Below are 19094 nucleotides of genomic sequence, written 5' to 3'. Positions count from 1 at the left end.
CCAAAGCAGGCTCCAGGCTCTGTCAGCACAGAGCCCAATGAAGGGCTTGAACCCATGAGCTGTGAGATTGTGAACTGAGCTGAAGTTGGATGCTTAACCACTGAGCCTCCCAGGCAGCCCTGGGTCAATGCATATTATAATTCTTTGACCTCAGGTCTCTGATCCACTGCACCAAATACACAATAACTGCAGCCCAAAGGCGCTGGGTGAGCTATGTCTTCTGGAAACTATGTTGGGATTGCTGATGTTTTGCAGTCATCATATGTTGCCTTTCTTTTTGAGACACATTGTAAACTCCATTGATGTGCCTTCAACCTTCATAGCTCACTGCTTTGTATGCCAGAAAATGCTGACTCCAGTTGTCTGTTCCTCATCCAGTGATGTCTTTAGAACTTGCCAAATTTACGAAACACTAAATATGAACTCACAAGAGAACTCTAAATGTCACAGTCATTATTTTCACAAACACTGAGCTTGCTTCAAGGTCATCTTCCATGAAACTCCATGGGTCCCTGCTGATCAAAGTGATATTAGTGTTGGTGATGGTGACAACTATTACGGCCATTGGTGAGCTGTCCTAAGACCAGTGTCCACTGTGGGTAAACACCGTTCCTCAGACAGCCTCATGCTGAATCCACAGGAGATGTAGAAGCAAACAGGTGAGAGAAGACCCGGATTTGGACACATATGCCTTTGGGACCCACACCCCCATAGGCGTAGGGAGTATCTGGTTCCTGCCAATAGTTCAGAACTAGAGTTGTCATGGACAACTGGTCAACTGTGGTGGAGGGGGGAAAACCTTTTTTCAATCCTAGATTTTATGGCTGAAACCCTGCAAATTAAACTGACACGAAGAGAAAAACAGCGTTTATTGATGTGTGCATGGCACATACATGTGGGAGCACCAGTGATGAGTAACACAGAGGGGTGGTTAGAACTGGGGCTTCGCTAGCAACTTAATAACAATAACTTTGTAGAGAAGAGACAGGATGCAGGAAAAGGGGTTTAGGCTTTGAGGGTGGCCAACTGTGGTGCGGCACGTTTTTTCTTGTGCCTGCTTCTTTCCAGCTGCCTTCAGCTCAAAGTAATCCTGATGTCAAAGTGGTAGATTTGGGGATGGCCTGATCTCCTGCACCACTGAGGAGGAGGCGAGGGGAGTGAGGAAAGTTTTGTTTTGCTCTGGTGTTTACATGAGAAGCACAAACTCCAGTGTGAAAAGGAAATGAAGGTGTTGCCTTGACGAATTCCGCCCTTATGGTGGAGGACACGTAGACAGCTTGACGCTGACAAGATTCACTGAGTGTTTGCCACTTGCCAGGGCCTGTACTCAGGACTTTATACACATTAGATCACCTAATCCTCACAATAACCCTTGAAGGCAAATCTGTTCTTGGTTCTTTTAATGGATGAGCCCCTGGAGCTGTAAATGAATTAACTTTCCCAGGGTCCAGCGTTAGGGATGGTTCCAGGGTCAGAACCCTGAAGGTCCCTGCATTAAAGCCCAGGCCGTTAATGCTCTCAGAGCACTGTGTCACGGGTACTACTACAGCCCCTTTGTAGGCACCAGCCAACAGGGCACACTTGCAGGACTGTGGCCAGCCCCGTGCAGGGAGCACTGCGGAGCCCAGGTTTGAACTCAGATATGCCAGACGCCGGAACCCACTGCCTTCTTGTCAGCTTGGCACTGCCCCTCTGTGCGAGGCCTCAGCCCTTCTTGCAGTGATGTCCTTCAGGACTCGGACATGGCAGCCACCCTAAGCATAATCTTACCCCTTTCTTCCTCTGAGCTTAGGAAATTGGCAATGTGTTTGCTATGGGACATTCCCCTTCCCCACCCCTCCCTTCACTGTCCTCTATACACAGTCTGCACTTGCTTGTTTCCATCTTAACATCCTTCCACTGCACGCATGACCTAACCCCTCCTGTGTCTCGTGTTCTGGGCACCTGGCACGGCCTGGCACAGAGCGTGTGCTGAGGACGCGGCCGGTGACCGAGGAAGGGATGACAGTGTTGCCCTTCCGGGTATCTGCAGTGGTCATAAATGTAATGAGCTAGAGGAGACACTGAGGGTGAGGTGTTGAGGGAGAACCTTGGACTCTGGGGCATGTCCGATCATCTCCTGCTGCAGAGAGGAGTTCTCTAGAAGAGCAGTCAGGAAGCCTCATCGCAGGGACCCGAGGCTGGTGTACCTGCACAAATAGAAGGAGTCTAATAGATGTTTTGTGGCCCCAGAGCAACTCTGCTGCAGTAACTCCTCAGGCAGAGCGGGGGACGCCATTCTCCTGCTCTCTGGTTTCCCCTCCACACTCAGACCTTCCTCCTTTTGTAGAAAGAGCAGAATATTAGGAGTCCAGAAAGAGAAGTCTACTCACACACCCCTGGCTTGCTGTGGGATTCTATAAGTCACTAAGTGCTTCTCGGAGCATGCATTTTGTCACCTCTAAAATGGAAATTATCATACACAGCCTGACTCCCCCATCAGTTCAATAGATCAGAAAAGACTGTAAAAATGAAAGTCCTTTGTAAACCAAAGTACTCTGCTTGTCTAAGGCACGATCTTCATCTGCACACTCAGTCTTCCCAGGGTGATTTATGTGCAGAGATCTCTTTGAAACCTCTCAGGAAATTCCTGGCTGTCCTGACACTCAGGTGTCGTTTCCTTGTCCCTGGGTTTTAAGACACCCTAGGAGACTCTCCTTAAAAAACCGCTTAGAAAATCTCTCTCTGAGGCTTCCATTTTTTGGCATCTCTAAAATGAACGTATGATGTGCCTTTAGGCCTGTAAGTAAAAACCACATCCCTCTTATCTCTGTTCTGAGAAGGAGGTCAAGTTACAATCCTGTGAGAAGGGAACTTCTTGGTTCCTGTTCTTGCTGAGGCGTAAACTGCTAAACCGCCCCCAAAGGTACATGGTGGGGCTAATCGAGGGGTCACCCCTTAAGACACATGCGGACAGCAGGTGGCTCCACTGCTGCTCAGTGATTTGGGGGCCAAAAGCACAGTTCCTTTACGATGGTGCAAAGCAAAGGGGCACCGGGGAGGCTAGAGAAGGGGCTAGAAGCGAGAGAGAAGATAAGGACCTGGAGCCGGGAAGGAGTCTGGGCCATGTCGTCCAGCCTGTCTGGGCCGGGGTCCTGAGAGCAGTGAGTGGTTGAGAAGGAAGTGTGGTGGCTTGGGTCCTGTTTGTCCCTTTTGACTCCTAATTCCCATTAGGACTTCCTCTGTCTGCTTTTTCTGCCTTTAGGTGTCATGTTTTCAACCGTATCAAAATTGTTATTTTTGCTAGTGGGATGAGAGGCAGGCAAAAGCATCCTTGCTCCAAATAAAGGCTCTTCTGAGAAGGACGCTCATGCTGTGTGGTACCTGCTCCCAGTTCTCTGTGGGCAGAGGTGGTTGGAAGGGTGTTAACCTGGCCAGAAATTGCAAGCCTGTGTGTTTGCCAAGTGCTCTGTTATCTGTCCCTGTCCCTGAGATTACACTGTGTCTGGTTCATTCTTTCTCCTTGGCCCAGTTCAAGGCCCTAGGCTGGGATGAGGTCTCTGACCCAAAGCCCATCTGCAGATGTAGAAGAAAAAGAAAAAAAATGAAGCGAATATTTCAGTATTAGGAGGGGTTGGCAAGGTCTAAACCAACAACTGACTTTTTTTTTCTTAAAAAAAGACTGAGTTTCAGAAAAGGACTGTCATATAAGGTTGAACAAGTTGTTCACTGCTCAATTCTAGGGGATACCAGTTACACTGTTGTCATTAGAGACTCTTCCCCCCTCACTGGGGTAGGACAGTGTCCTGAGGAATGGATGTCCTTGCCTGGTGTGCCTGTGGACTCTGTGGGGACTAGCAGCTGTGTTGCTCTGACAGGAAAAATCAGCTTATTCAGGTATTAAACAGAAAGAAAATATTCTCTACATACTGCTGGTCTTTTTAGCTGGTTGAGGTCATTCAGACTATGCTTTAGCAACATTTACTGAGACTTTTCTACATAGGGACCCTTATCATCCCCATTTCACACCTGGGCGAAACGAGATGCAAAGAGACCAAGCAGTTTTCTAAGGTTACAAGCCAGTAAATGGCAGGACCCTAACCTGAACCTCGATAGCCTGACTCGAATGCCTACAGGTGAAAGTGGATGGACCTAGAAGGTGTCATGCTAAGCGAAATAAGTCAGGCAGAGAAGGACAGATACCGTATGTTTGCACTCATAGGTCTAACAGGAGACCAGGAGAAACCTAATGGAGGACCAGGGGGAGGGGAAGAGGGAAAGAGAGTTGAGGAGAGAGAGGGACGCAAAACTTGAGAGACTATTGAATACTGAAAACGAACTGAGGGCTGAAGGGGAAGGAGGAGGGGGAAAGAGGTGGTGGTGATGGAGGAGGGCACTTGTGGGGAAGAGCACTGGGTGTTGTATGGAAACCAATTTGACAATAACTACTTTAAAAAAATTTTAAAAAATAAAATAAAATATTGTTTAAAAAAAAGAATGCATGCAGGCTTAATCGCCTCAGCCATAAAGACCATATCTTCATCTTATTAAGGGTATTATTAATCCAAAGGAACCTCTGGTGGAAAAAGGAGGGGGCGGGGAATGTGGAGAATCACCTATGGCTCCTGCATTATTCCAAGTTGTCCAGCAAAGAGAATAAAATAAGGAGGCATGTAGGACTGTAGCCCTTACCCTCACTCTCTGACTTTTAACTCTAGACTTGGTCTTGTTTTGCATGTTTTGTAAGTATGGCCATAGTATCAGTGGAGATAGAGGTTTTCACATTATACTCAGTTTTCTTATAATGCTGGACATAATAGTTACCTATAAATAACTAGTTTACAAAGTGCCTTCACATTGATTTCCACATTTGAAGTTTCATAACAACCTAATAAAGGAGAGCATTAAATTCCACATTACAAACAGGAAACTGAAGCTCAGAAAATTTCCAGAGGGACAGGGGTCATGATTGTTCTCAATCCGGGTGTTCTGGCTCTTAATTCTACGTTCTTTATACTGTATTCTATAAGGATATCTATACTGATGTGTGTGTGTACCCAACTATATAAGAGTTTTAAATTTTATTTTGATTGAAAACCATGGTTTTGAAGAGCACTTTGCCGCACACAAGTGAGGATCCCTGTGTGAGTTTTGTCATGTCTTCTGGGGTAGCGCAGGCCCAGTCTGTGGGGATTTGTTGGTGACGCTGGCTTTGGGATGACTTGATATGGTTGCTAGCTATCAAGACTCACTGGGAAACAAAATTTCCCAATCTGCCTATTCCTTGATCCCATGTGCTTATACGATCATTTCCCAAAATTGCAAGACACATTAATTTATAGCCCTGGTGGGACCTTTGTGAAATTTCCCCATTTTCTCTCAAGGCATTTCAGGTTAGTCACTACCTTTTGTATTGACTTTTGTGATTTCATATACATTGTTCTCAATAGCACTAAAAGAAATTTCCACAGAGGAAGCCTGCAGCCAGACGGCAAATGCCTACAATGCCCAGGCACGCGAGTGACTAAGCTGTCAAGGTGTGTTTAAATATAATCTTCAACCAGGAACTTGAAACTCTCTGGAGATTTCCAAATCTCTGCTATTTCTGCACACGCCTCCAACTTGCTACGGTCATTTTCTAAGGAGCTGGAAGCCCTAATATTAGAAAACACACTAATTAGTAGGAATAAAAAAGCAAATTTTGTTACCTTCCCAATTAGAAGTGTCTTGATCATTAACTGAGCTCCTCCCTCATCCCCCTGAATTTTATAGAATGCTCTTGGGTGCCTACTTTTTGTGTCACATGCATCCACACACTCCTGAAGAAACAAACAAACAAACAAACAAACAAACAAAAACCCAAAGAAACATGCCATGTAGTCCTTTCGTAACTTTATTTCTTTTCCAAGAATTAGTTGGATTGGGGCTCATTTGTACTCCAGTGGAAGATGTCCAAGGAAACTTCCAGAGAATTCAGGAAATGCTTTTAGTTACTAAAAAAAAAAAAATATCAGCATTAGGTGTTTTTTCGTTTGAAGTGGTTTATACATTATCTAGTCATCATAAAAGAGCGTATTTCTTCTCTGACCAGGACGCCTCTTTGTGACCCAAAGTATATCACTTAAGGTATCTCCTCCAACTTCCTCAGCTGCAAAAAAAAAAAAAAACAAACAAGTGCCAGGCATGTTGAATTGATTATAAGGGAGCTGACTGAGTTCTTATGTATAACATGTCCTGAACCTCAAAGGCCATATATGTACAACATAATTAGTAATACTCTGTAGCATTTGGTGTAACCTATGAATTAATGACCTTGAGTTATTATGACTCAGCCCTGCATTGTTTGCAACAAAGTCATTCTCAAAAATGAAAGTAACATGAAATAAAGCGTTGGCCCAACATTTTGACCACATAGCAAACTGAAAGAGGACTAAAGGAAAAATCTTCAGTGGTGGATGTGGTTTCAGTAGACACAAAATAACCAAAATGGCAATACGCAGGAGAGACACTCGAAGTGCCTCTGAACCTCCACTTCCCCGGACAACCCCACTTTGCCCAACTTATGCAGGTTCTACGAGGTGGACCAGCTCTCTGCTCAGGCACGCAGAGAACCCCGAGGAGGCATGGGTGGGAAATCTTGGGAGGAAAGAAGCGCCAGTGACAAGGAAAGGAAATGCTTTTAGGAATATGCTGAGGAGGGGAGCTGATGCCTTAGGGTAAAACCGTTTTGTTTTGCTTTTTGTTCTTCAGAACTTGATGGACAAGGATGGGCGATCCTGAGTCAGGCGCGTGCCCCATGGAACCGAATCTACTGTACACATGCATTTCCCCAAATATCCTCCAGAAAGGAGATTTTAAAACCCAGAACACAGCTAGCACGGTCAGTGAAAATAAACAAAACAAAGTGTTCTGCAGCAGCCCTGTGACCCACTGGTAAAGGAACCAAAACCCACAAGCACAAGACACGAGTCATTATGAGGCAAACAGCAGCTGGTGACCTCAGAGGCTGTAAGAGTAGCTGCAGCTGGCCCCCTGCCCCAGGGTCCACCGCTGTCAGTGACCCAGCGGGCCCCGCCCCCTCCCACTTCCCTGGCTCTTGCCATGAATGGGAAAAGCAGGCGGGCGTGCACATGTTTGCTTTGTGTATGAATTCCAATTTCTTCCTCACATTTTACGTCAGAAATGAGAAATAGTCTAGGAAGGTTCCTGAAACCTCCCCCTCCCCACAGTAAATCAAAAGAGACATCAAGTATAAAATGTTACACTTGTTAAAATCCAAGAGACTTTTGTGTGGAGAAGAATATTGATTACCATTTGCACTTTGTTGAAAGTCTAATTGATTAATCTTATTTATTTAAAATTAACTTCTCTGTTTTCTCTTTAGAGAGAGAGTGCAAGTGGGGAGAGAATCTTAAGCTTCATGCTCGGCACCCAGCCCAACGCAGGGCTCGCTGCCATGACCCTGGGATCATGACCTGAGTCGGAATCAAGAGTTGGACGCTCAGCTGACTGAGCCACCCAGGTGCTCCTAAAATTCACAAGCAGCATTCCTTTAAATATTCACAGACTTCCTGACTAAATAAATAAAAATATAACTCCCTAAGCTGTTACACATAGATTTATAAATTTAAATGTATCTAAAATCACATGTCAAGTATATAAAATTTTCTTGGTACCTCTTTGCAGCAGGCTGATTTTTGACCACCCAAAGATTTTAGGTCCTAATTCCTAGAACCTAAATGTAACCTTGAGAGGAAAAAGGATCTTTGCTGATTTAACTGAATGTCTTGATGTGGGGAGATTATTATGGATTATCTGGCCTGGTCTTAATCCAATCACAAGTGTCCTTATAAGCGAAAGAGAGTGGGAGAGGGGACAGATACACAGAAGAGGAGGAGTCCATGTGACCACAGCGGCAGAGATTGGAGTGATGTGGTCACTTGTCAAGGAATGCCAGTAGCTTCCAGAAGCTGGAGGAGGCAAGGGATACAGAGGTCCTGGAGACAGCCAGACCTTGATTTCGGACTTCTGCCCTCCTCCAGAACTGTGAGCGAACCCATTTCTGTTGTTTTAAGTGACCAAGAGTGTACTGATTTGTACAGACACAGGAAACGAATACACGATTTAATACCTTGGGAAGCAAACAAAACAACACAAAATGTCACTGTGGTTCTAAAACTATTTTAAAAACCTTCTCATTAGTCCCAATTTTAAAAATTCAATAGATTTGATGTTGCTTCTTAATCTCATTTTTTAAAGGTTTTTAAGAAGTCTGCCTTCCTAGGTTTTTGGCAATTGTACCCTCCCAAAGATTTTCACATCAGCTGCAACCTCCTTCACCTGGGTGGGTCCTTGAACCTGGTCGTAAGGGCCATGGTGATTCAAACCTGAGCCACTGTTCAGACTCAGTTCCTTCTGGGGCTGCGCTCTCGTGTTTTGGGTTTCGCCAGAGGGGTTTAATCACCTTTCCTACTGAGTTTAGTTTCCTACTCTTCTTTCTCTCTTTCTCTTTTTCTTTCTTTCTTTCTTCCTTCCTTCCTTCCTTCCTTCCTTCCTTCCTTCCTTCCTTCCTTCCTTCCTTTCTTTCTTTCTTTCTTTCTTTCTTCCCTTTCTTTCTTTCCCTTTTCTTATTTTGCAACTGGAAGTCTTTACATTCTTATTGCCTATAACTATAATACAGTGACCTCATCTATAGAATAATTATGTATGTCTTACAGGTAGTTTATTATATCAGTAAGGAAAACCCAACAGATCTTTTTTCTTGGATCTTTTTAATGATCTGAGAATGCCCGTTTAAAAAAAAATTTTTTTAATGTTTATTTTTGAGGGAGAGACAGAGTGCAAGCTGTGGAGAGGCAGAGAGAGAGGGAGAAGCAGGCTCCATGCTCCAGGCCCGGAGCTGTTGGTACAGAGCCCAACGTAGGGCTCAAACCCACCAACCATGAGATCATGACCTGAGCCTAATCCAGACACTCAACTGATTGAGATGCCCAGGCACCCCTTGCCTCTGTTGGGATTGCTTCTGAGTGGTACCCTCCTTCTTGCTCTCAACTGTTTTTCCCTAGTGGCTGGGTGAGACCAGGGGCACTGAGTGGTCCTTTCTAGTCACTGATACAGCTCCAGGACTCCCTGGAAGGTATGCTCACCCACAATTTTATCCCTCTGGTCATCATTACACTTCTATGAAGTCACTAAAGATGTAAACATACTCCATTGTATACATGTGCCACCAGTAAGAAGGAGGGCATTGGCTCTGTGACTGAAGGCCTTTCTCCTGCTCTACATTCTTGGTGTGTTGACTCTGCTTGTATCTCTTGCTTCATGGATTACAGACATCTTGCTCCAGACGTTGTGCAGAAAGAAGAGCAACGATGGGCAACTGTCCCCTGTGGCTACCTTTCCATCGTGAAGACCAAAGCTCTCCCAAAACGTGCTCCCCCCAACAAAGCAGACTTCCATATACCTCTCAGTGACCAGAAGTATATCATATGACCTCCTGATTTCAGAGGAGACTGGGCACAGGTGTTTAGAGTTTCTAGTCTCTACTAGAGTGAAGCAAGCAAGGGGGGATGGTTAGGGGGCTGGTGATTGGTCAGGAAGCTTCCCACCTGCCACACAATATCTCTGTACGTGTTGGCCTTATGCTTCTCTCAATAGACAGACCTCCTTCTTCTGTGTCACCATTTATATAGCTAAAAATGGCCACCTTAGCTCTAGAGAACCAGCCCAGCCCAGAGGCCTCAGTTTGTGATCTGTGGCTTTCCTGTTTTAAAAGTATCCTGTTAACATTGTTTAACATTCCTTGTTAAATGTATCCTGTGCTTCAAACCTGCTGTACCAGATACATCCTGAAGATCAGAGATCCTGAGGATCAAATATTTTTCAGCTCCAGTCCTACCCATATGGCTTTAGAGCTTGGGAATCTCACATGATTCTTGTGTACACTAAACTTTGGGAGTCAATGAACTAGAGTCCTTGGATCCCAATCCAAGACCCCTGGGAGAGGGCTCCATGTTGGCCTGTTTGGGTTCTGTATGTATAACACTCACTCCATTCAATCAAGGGTGCCATCAGAAGGCAGGGAGGTCCCACAGCACTGACCTCCCATCAGTAACATTAGGAGTAATCTCTCTGGGGCACATGGGCAGGGCAAGAAAGGTAACTGTGAACTTCTCTGCGGTGGGGCTCATCATTCCCAGCATGTAATTTCACATCTCACATGAGCCCTCTGATCACAGGGACCCGTCTCATCCAGCAGGTTTCTACTTATGCAGCTCCGGCCCTGCCTCTGACCCAGTGCCCCACTCCCCTCTCTGATGGGGCCCAGGCTGCAGGGGAGGCCACCTCATTTCACCTCCTTCCTAACCATTACCTGATCATTCCTGGCCTCCCTCATGGTCTCTCAACTTTGAAATGCTGTGGAACTTTTGGTCGGCGTAACATAACTCAGGCCATGCAGCCAGTTCAAAATTTATAACCACAAATCAAATATAAAGAAATGTGACATTTTGAATTCTCCTGTGATTAAAGTCAGCTCAGTTCCATTTGTAAAGTTCATGTTTTTTGATAACGGGTAACCTAAAGCTCTTAATAGTTCCATGTTAAGGTAACTCCTCACTTCCAGTTTAAAATGTTGCGTCTTTTTCTAAGGAGGCAGTCATATTCAGAGTTTTCTCCCTTTTTCCCCTGGGAGTGACCTCAGTATGTAGGGAACTCAGAAATAATCTGGGTTTTGGAGGACCTGGGTGGTTCAGTTGGTTAGGCTTCTGACTTTGACTCAAGTCACGATCTCATGGTTCGTGGGTTCAAGCCCCACGTTGGGCTCTGTGCTGACAGCTCAGAGCCTGGAGCTTGCTTCAGATTCTGTGTCTCCCTCTCTGTCTGCTCCTCCCCTGCTCATGCTCTGTCTCTCTCTGTCAAAGATAATAAACATGAAAAGTAATAATAATAATCTGGGGTTTTATGCAGTCCTTTGCCTTTGATGGCCACTGTGCCATCATGCTCTGGACTCTGGAAATCTGTGGCTGGCATCCATAAGGCATCTACTCTCCTGCCTGGCCTTAGACATGGAGGGCTGGTGGCGCTGCTGAGGACTCTGGGCTCTGACCTGGCCCCCATCAGCCATGGAGCCCACACTGCTGGGTCCTCCTGCCTGCTTGCTCCTAGACCTCTCGTGACTTACCAGCTCCTATACTCCCTCTACACCCCTGCCTAGGTATCCGAAACTCTCAATTGCTTCTCATTATTCAGTCCTATACAGGATTCACAAGGCTTTGCTAAGTCCTGTCTGCTCAGCCATTTCCCTCAGTCATTGCTAATCCAGATCCAAGAGCCAAGTTGCTCCAATGGCTTTCAAAATCAAAGCTTTTCTATGAGACTCACTGTCCTCTTGATCTCTGCCTTGGAAGGTGCTCCTAAACCTAATGAGTGTCTTTTACCACATTCCACATGAGGTTTGACCACAGGAGGGACCAGATTTTGCCACCAGCCACCTTATTCTTATTAAGTACCCTGTCTTATCCTCTGTGAATCTTCTCCTCTTGCTCACTGGTAAATCTTCATTTCCTTTTTGGATGGAAAGGTAGATACATCGACTGGCATTCCTTACTATTCTGTGGAAGTTAGTCCAAACTAAGTGCTCAGTCCACCAAACTTGGTTCTTGATCACTAAAGCTCAGCTCTTAGAATTCCATGGAACCCATGTTTCTTTGCTTTGGTTTTTTTTTTTTTTTTTTTAGAAATCTAGCTTTCAGATGATTGTGCCTACCCTGCATTTAGAAACACAGTTAGAAATTTCACAAACCTCTTTGGTTTTGGATGATTTGTTCTCCCCTGACAGTAGCTCGTCTAGAAGGTATCACCAGTGCTGGGAACATGTAGGAGAAGAGCAACCAAGAACACAGATGAAAAAACACACATAGTGTTGTCCTGTTCACTCAGTCAGCTACATTGCCATTGCCTGTGTCTCCTGCGTGTTAACCTTGTCGCTCCCAAACTAGAAGCTCCCTGATGGCAGCACCAGGATCTTCCCAGAGCAGAACAGAGGAATCTACCTAAAATCAGCTTATCATAATCAGTGCCAGGCCAGCTTGGAGAGCATTGGATGTGTTGAGAAAAATAAGGCACCCTGGATTCTTCTCTCTCTCTTTTTTTCTTCCGGAAGAAAGGATTTTAACTACGCCCATCACAAGACGTGAGCCAGTGAAACAGCACGTTATCTAGAATCAAGGACTCTGCGCTGTGTGGGTTTTGTTGGTATGGAAACCATTGTCAGATACTGCAACGGAATCCTCACTTCTTTCTGACAACGGACAAATGATAGTTTTTACCGAGCCAACACTTATGTGTCAATAGAAGTAGCTTAACAGCCATTTAAATAAAAGTTTTCAAGATCTAATTTCACAAAAACCAGTGAATAGCACTTGTTATTAAGATTAAACTTTTTTTTCAATTTAGCAAAACTGAATTGGATGCTTTACATAATGCATCTTACTTTATGCTTTATACCGATGTTACCTCCCAGGAGTGGTCCCGATCTTGACACTGTGAGTCTACCTGTGTGCTGGGCATCTCCACTTACATGGCCAACAATCCTGATACCAACCATTCTGACCCTCCTCTTTACTGTCATAATAATGGCATTACTGTTCAGTCTGTGGTTCAAGTCTAGTATCTGGGAATCAGCCCAGATCTCTCTCATTCTTTCACATCAGTTCCTTGGAAGTCAGCTTTATCTTCCAAATATAGCCTTAATCCAACCACTTCTCACCCCCTTTTCTGCTATGAGGCTAGCCCAAGAAGCCACTGCGCCTTAACCGGACTGCTCCAATAGCCTCCTAACTGCTCTGCTTGGTTTCATACTCTCTCCACCCACAGACAATCCATTCTTCATACATCATACAGAATCCTATTTTTAAAGATTATATTTAATAATATCACTCCCCCCATTTAAATCCCTCCAATAATTTCTCATTGTAATTAAAATAGAATATAAACTTTGTTAGGGCCCAAGGACTTCCCTGAGTTGGTCCTGCCAACATTTTGGATCCAATCTTGTGTCCCTTGTCCCATCACTCACTGGTCTTTAATTTGTCTCTGGAAAATGCAAACTTTGTTCTTGTTTCACAGCCTTGTCTTTTTGCCATTTCCTTTGGTTGGAAATGCTTTTTCTCAAGATCTTGATGTACTCTGGCTTCCTTTTTCATCATCCAAGACTCAGAGACGATGTCACCTCTTTAGAGAATCCTTCCCTGACTACTTAGCTAGAGTAACTACACTTTGCTGCAAGACACCCTCTACCCTATTACTCTGATATTTTTTTAAATAGGAAATATCACTCCCTGAATCCCCCTCCCACCTATTCCTCCCTCTCTCCCTGTCTCCCTCCCTTCCTTCTTCTCCTACTTCTTTGTTGGCTATTTGCCCCCACCACAACACACATGTCACTAAAGTAAAACTTTCTCCCATTTCTCACCATAACTTTAGCACCTAGACTAGTGTCTGGAGCATTGTAGGAGTTCATGAGTAAGTACCATTTATTGGTGGCTTCTGTGTACTAGGCTCTGCTGTAGTTTCCTTAGGCGTCCATCTCTCTCTCAAAGCAAGCTTTCAAAGATGTAAATGTGCGTAAGGTGAAGCACAGAAAGGTTATGTGACACAGCTAGTTAGTGTTAAACTAAGCTGAATCCAAGTGTGTCCCATTTCAAAATCCATGCTTTAAACAAATCTTGTTTTATTCAATATTGTTTCACTCCACTTGATTTTCAAGGTCCACGTTTGTGACCAAGGATCCTTGTGTTTGTTTTCATCTTTGATTTTACCAAATGATTGCTTTTATACAGCTGTTGATATTTAGTATCATTTTTGCCACGATGGTTATGAATAAATTTATGCATCTTTGCATTATTTCCCTTCAAAGGTACAAGACAATTTTTAAAAATACAATGAAGCCGATGTTAATCTAATTCTAGTATGGAAATGAATTTTTTTCTGAGACGTTAGTAGATATTGATAACCGTAGTTTATCTTCCTGAATCGACTTCTTTGTGGGCTTTTTTACGGACAATATATCAGCTTGTATATTTGCTTCCTCCTCTCTCCACGTAGTTTTTAATTTTTGATTTCAATTTACACAGAACATCAACTTCCAGACGTCAGGTCCTTTCTAAAAAATGGATGTGGGTAGTGAGAGGAGGTGGAAGTATCAACCAAAATGAGTACATTCATTTGGAAGGGTCCCGGCCATCCAGTGATGTCATTCTGAACGTCTTAAAGACAGATAATGAGAGTGGGAGAAGTGCCTGTGGTGAGTCAGGAGGACAGCGAGCACAGGGCTGACTGAACTGACGGCAGATACTCCTGCCTGGGACTTCACGTACCAGCTGTATTTTTACATTCCTATGTGGTGGGCCAAATCCAGATGCTACTGGGAATTACCCAAGATTGGTGGGGCAAAATGCAGATTTCTGTCCATAGACCTCCTCCTGACCCTCTCCTCACCTTCATATACCTACAGACTACCCAGTATCTTCTGTGTGCCCATTTCTGCCACAAGCTGGGGGATGATACCTGGGAGCCCAAGTTGCAACTTCTCAGTGGTGCCCGAATTAGTTATTGTATCTCTTAAGGGAAAGGGGGAGCAGAGGATATAGACTGAGGAAACATGCAAGACCTAAGGCTCACTCTTTAGTTTGAATAAAACTATGAGGTCACACCATGGGCTCCCCAGGTACCCCCACTTCAGTTTCCTTACCATACAGCTGACCCAGTTTTTTTGCCATTCATCTTTCTTCTTTAAGGTCACCTTGGTACCAGCTCACACACTCCTTTCCCTGTGCTTCTTGAGGCTCCTGTGTGCTACCCTTGCCCTGTGTCATCACACCCACCCATCAGCCTGTCCTGACTCTTTTCAGGTTCCTGTTGCTTGGGACCTAGTATCTCCAACCTTGCCTCTTTCTGTCAGTGCATAAAAAGAGATCAGCCTACCCAACTGCACTTTTTCACTGAAGTCTGCCTTCCTTTTACACCATGCCACTCACACCCTTGCCATTAGGCTGTAAAAACATACAAACTAGTTCTCTACCATCAATAACGCTCATGCACCTCCCTGATCAGCAAATATTAGAGGTCTACTGAAGTGGGATTTTAGTGCCCTTTGCCTAAGAAATTTTATTTCATGCAGAGGTATCATGCAAAAAAAAAAAATGTGGGTAGTTTCCTACCTCTACTTTACAGTTTCAAAGCCTCAAGAAGTTAGAATTTATCTGTATTTGGTGCTCAGTCTATACTGACTGAAGGTCTGCACCATTCAAATCTGTTCCAAACTGAAATTCTGCTCAAAGAGGTTTTTCTTTTTCCTCCGGGTAGTTAGGTCAGATAATAACCTAACGAAAATATTTAACTACTTTTATTTTTATCTATTAAAAGTCAAGATCAGGGGCGCCTGGGTGGCTCAGCCGATTAAGCCTCCGGCTTCGGCTCAGGTCAGATCTCACGTTCGTGAGTTCGAACCTCGCATCAGGCTCTGTGCTGACAGCTAGCTCAGAGCCTGGAGCCTACTTCCGATTCTGTGTCTCCCTCTCTCTCTGACCCTCCCCCTCTCATGCTCTGTCTATCTCTGTATCAAAAATAAATAAAACATTAAAAAAATTTTTTTTTAATTTTTTAAAGTCAAGATCAATGTGTATTAATCTTCTGTGTGAAAGAGTGTATATGAATAATTACAGTTCCTATGTAGTAACTTTAAATTTTATAATTTTTTAGTTCCAAAAGGAGAAAAATAAACCAAGTTGTTTAAAACCTAATAGAAAAGGTAAAATTCACCCCAATTAAGTTATTTTAAATATTTCTAGACATTTCAGGTGACAGACTTTTTAAAAAATGTCATAAAACTGTTGTGAAAGAATATTTTTATATTGCATGAATCTTGAGTATTTTACAGTATAACAGTACTATCATATTGCGTGATTGGAAGCAATGTATTTGTTAAGTGAAACAAGGCTGCATTTTTCAGAGTAATTCCTCTACTGAGCATAAATATAATTTCCTCTAGCAAATCCAAAGCATATTCTGGTAAGTTAGTCTGCTTTTCATCATACCTTGATGAGCATTTTCCTGGGACAGTAAATATTCCTTGAAAACCTGTTGTGTGATGACTGTATACTATGTGATTAAATACTGTTCCATGAGTTTGTTGCTGTCTCATGAGATTTGGGCTGTTTCTTATTTTTCCATATTAAAAAAATAGCATTATGAATTATTGAGTTCTTGAGTTCAAAACTTATTTTCCCCTGACTAGAAGAGCAATGATTAGTGCCACGTGAAGACCAAGTTTAAATTTTTTTTAGCGTTTATTTATTTTTAAGAGACAGAGAGACCGAGCATGAGCAGGGGAGGGGCAGAGAGAGGGAGACAGTGAATCCGAAGCAGGTTCCAGACTCTGAGCTGTCAGCACAGGGCATGACACGGAGCTCGAACCCCCAAACCGCAAGATCATGACCTGAGTTGTAGTCGGACACTCAACCAACTGAGCCACCCTTGCGCCCCAAGAGCAAGTTGAAACGCTACTGCTGGGTGCTTCAGTCCTTCCAGTGTTTTTCTTGTAAATGCCATGGGGAGTTTGGGTGTTTTAGGCTTCCTGACAGCTTTGGCCTACTGCTGCTTTTCTTCCTGGCTGAGAGCTGGGCCACCTGACCACAACTGGGCCAAGATGGGTAGAAACAGGAACAGCTGGGCTCTGAGTGGCCAAGACCAGGCTGGAGGGGAGGTCCAGCCAATTTTCTTGACTATTTTTCAGCTCGGGGTCTTCTTTCCCACTTGGGTTAACTATTCTCCCACTTCTTCCTGAGATCAGCCCTCATCTGATACTACAGTTTGATGGCTTGGCTTCTTTTAGTTCCAGTTGTCAAATTTCTCTTCAAGGAGCTGCATGGACAACTGTGATATTGTCATTCGTAATAAGAAATGGACATTTGGTCTTTGACTTCGTTCCAGACACAGAGCTCATAAAAAAACCTTGGAATTTTTAAAGCATGAAAGAGATAGAGTTGTCTTTTATTATGTTAATGAGGGGTGTTTGGAAAGCACCTCAGGATGGGAGCAGGTTGCCTGGAGAACCAACCTTGTGATTCAAAGTTTGAAATTCAGTCCTGTTGGCCTTGACCTCCAGGGAGGGGAGAGGGGCTAGAATCGTGCCTATGTAATGAAGCCTCCATAAGAATGCAAAAGGACAGGGCTGAGAGAGTGTCAGTGATGGTGAACACATGTACTGTTGAGGAGAGTGGTGCATCTGGAGAGTTCACAGAAGCTCTGTGCTCTTTCCCCATACCTTGCCTTATGCATCTGTTCCATTTGGCTGCTCCTGAGTTATATTCTTTTATAATAAACTAGTAGTTTCTTAAGTAAAATACTTCTGAGTTCTGTGAGCTGCTCTAGCAAACTAATTGAACCCAAGGATGAGGTTGTTAGAACCTCCAATCAATAGTCAGGCAGAAGCACAGGGGACAACCCGCCTTGCATTTGGCATCTGAGTGGGGATGGGTGGAGTCTTGTAGAATCTGACACCATTTCCAGGTAGGCACAATCAGACTTGAGTTGAATTGTAGGACATCTAGCTGGTGTCAGAGAACTGTTTGGTGGTGGGGGCAGGGGTTGGAGATCTACACACTAGAATTAGATGGAATCAGAATCTTAATAACCTAGACTTGTTTCAATATCATGGTCCATGTTGGGCTTTCACATTCCATCCCCAGACCTGATCCTGACCAGGCAGCTGGTTCCCGATCTCTGCCAGGAGCTCCTTGATACCTACGAACCTTGTCTGCCTCCCAGACCTGGAGGACTGCTTTTTCACAGTGCCTCCATCTCTGAAAACCAGAGTTGTCTTCCAGTGCCTGCAACTGTATCCATTCTCTAAGTACTTGTCCCACAGCAGTGATGAGGGCCAGCTCCTACTGTTAGGAACCATCCCCTCTAATCCTGGTCCCTTTTTACTCTGTTGCCATATGACCCTGCCTCTCTGTGTTGGTTTCTACTACATAGTTATGTGGAGATAGTCATAGTCCTTGCCTCCTAGAGTTATGAGATGGCAATAAATTAACATGTGCAAAGAGCTCAGAAAGTTGCTACATACTTAAGTTTAATGCATCTTAGCTTTAGAATCTTAGAAAATTTCTCTCCAAGCTCTGTTATCACCAGGGATGAAGTTCAGGCTGTTATTTCCTTGAAGTCCCACTGCAGGGACGGACAAAGTCGGGCGGGGGAAAGCTCTTGGACTGCTGCTTCTCTTTCTAGGACATCACAAATGGCCCAACAGCCCCCCCCTGCCAAATTCAGAGCCAGAAGTCAATTATGTTTCCCTTTTTTATCTTATTTAAAACAAGCTACTGAAAAGAAATATTGACTTCTGAATTGTACACAATGGGACTCTAAGGGGTATTTGTTAAAGGGAGAATCCCATGCGTACAAAGGACTTGCTTTGAGCTGTATCTCTTTGGTCTCATGTTCCAGGCTCAGTGTGACATAGGGGGAGGCTGGATAAAGTATGTCAAAAGTCAGTGTTTTATGTAACTCTCATTAGGTGGACCACAGAAAAATGAACGCTGATAAGTTCCTAGAATAGGATGGTGGTTGCCAGGGCCTGGCAAAGCGTACAAACTTTTGGCTTTAAGATGATTACGTTTGGGGATCACTATTCATCGTGGTGACTATAGTTAATATTATGTATTGTATACTTGAAAAGTTGCTAAGACAGATCTTAAACATTCGTACCGCACAGAAAAAATTTGTAATACTGTGAGGTGATGGATGTGCTAACTAAATCTTACTGTGGTCATCATTTTGCAACATCTATGTGTATCAAATCATAATACTAATCACCTTACTCTTATATATCAATTATATATCTTACTAAAACTGGGAGAAGGGGGAAGGTGTGCTAAGAACACTTCACAGGTAGGCCAGCAAGTTGTGATCAAATTTCCAAATTTATTGATTGCAAAATCGATTTCTTTTTGTAATGTCTTTTAGCCATAACACTGAACCAAGCCCAGAGGTGATGCTGACTGGAGCAGGGCATATGTTGTAAGAGGTCAGAGTCATAGCTGATGATACGGCAC

The 19094-nt window shown here is 44.0% G+C and overlaps 2 long non-coding RNA genes across 4 annotated transcripts; one reads left to right on the top strand and one right to left on the bottom strand.

Annotated features, from left to right (window-relative positions):
- The first annotated feature begins 530 nt into the window (after positions 1 to 530).
- On the top strand, positions 531 to 7400 carry LOC115296829. Of its 2 annotated transcripts, none has more exons than XR_003911081.1 (3): positions 531 to 659; positions 6730 to 6859; positions 7364 to 7400. It is a non-coding gene; the product is annotated as an uncharacterized LOC115296829 (long non-coding RNA). The 2 variants fall into 2 exon arrangements; XR_003911082.1 differs by lacking the exon at positions 531 to 659 and adding an exon at positions 5432 to 5516.
- LOC115296828 lies at positions 5860 to 12203 on the bottom strand. 2 transcript variants are annotated; one of them, XR_003911080.1, is made up of 3 exons: positions 12033 to 12203; positions 11783 to 11845; positions 5860 to 5972 (listed from the first exon to the last, which is right to left on the bottom strand). It is a non-coding gene; the product is annotated as an uncharacterized LOC115296828 (long non-coding RNA). The 2 variants fall into 2 exon arrangements; XR_003911079.1 differs by lacking the exon at positions 12033 to 12203 and having other exon boundaries at positions 11783 to 12004.
- Positions 12204 to 19094: the final 6891 nt, after the last annotated feature.

This window comes from Suricata suricatta, chromosome 7 (assembly GCF_006229205.1).
Source record: "Suricata suricatta isolate VVHF042 chromosome 7, meerkat_22Aug2017_6uvM2_HiC, whole genome shotgun sequence".
NCBI classification, from domain to species: domain Eukaryota; kingdom Metazoa; phylum Chordata; class Mammalia; order Carnivora; family Herpestidae; genus Suricata; species Suricata suricatta.
This window is presented reverse-complemented; position numbering and strand designations above follow the sequence as displayed.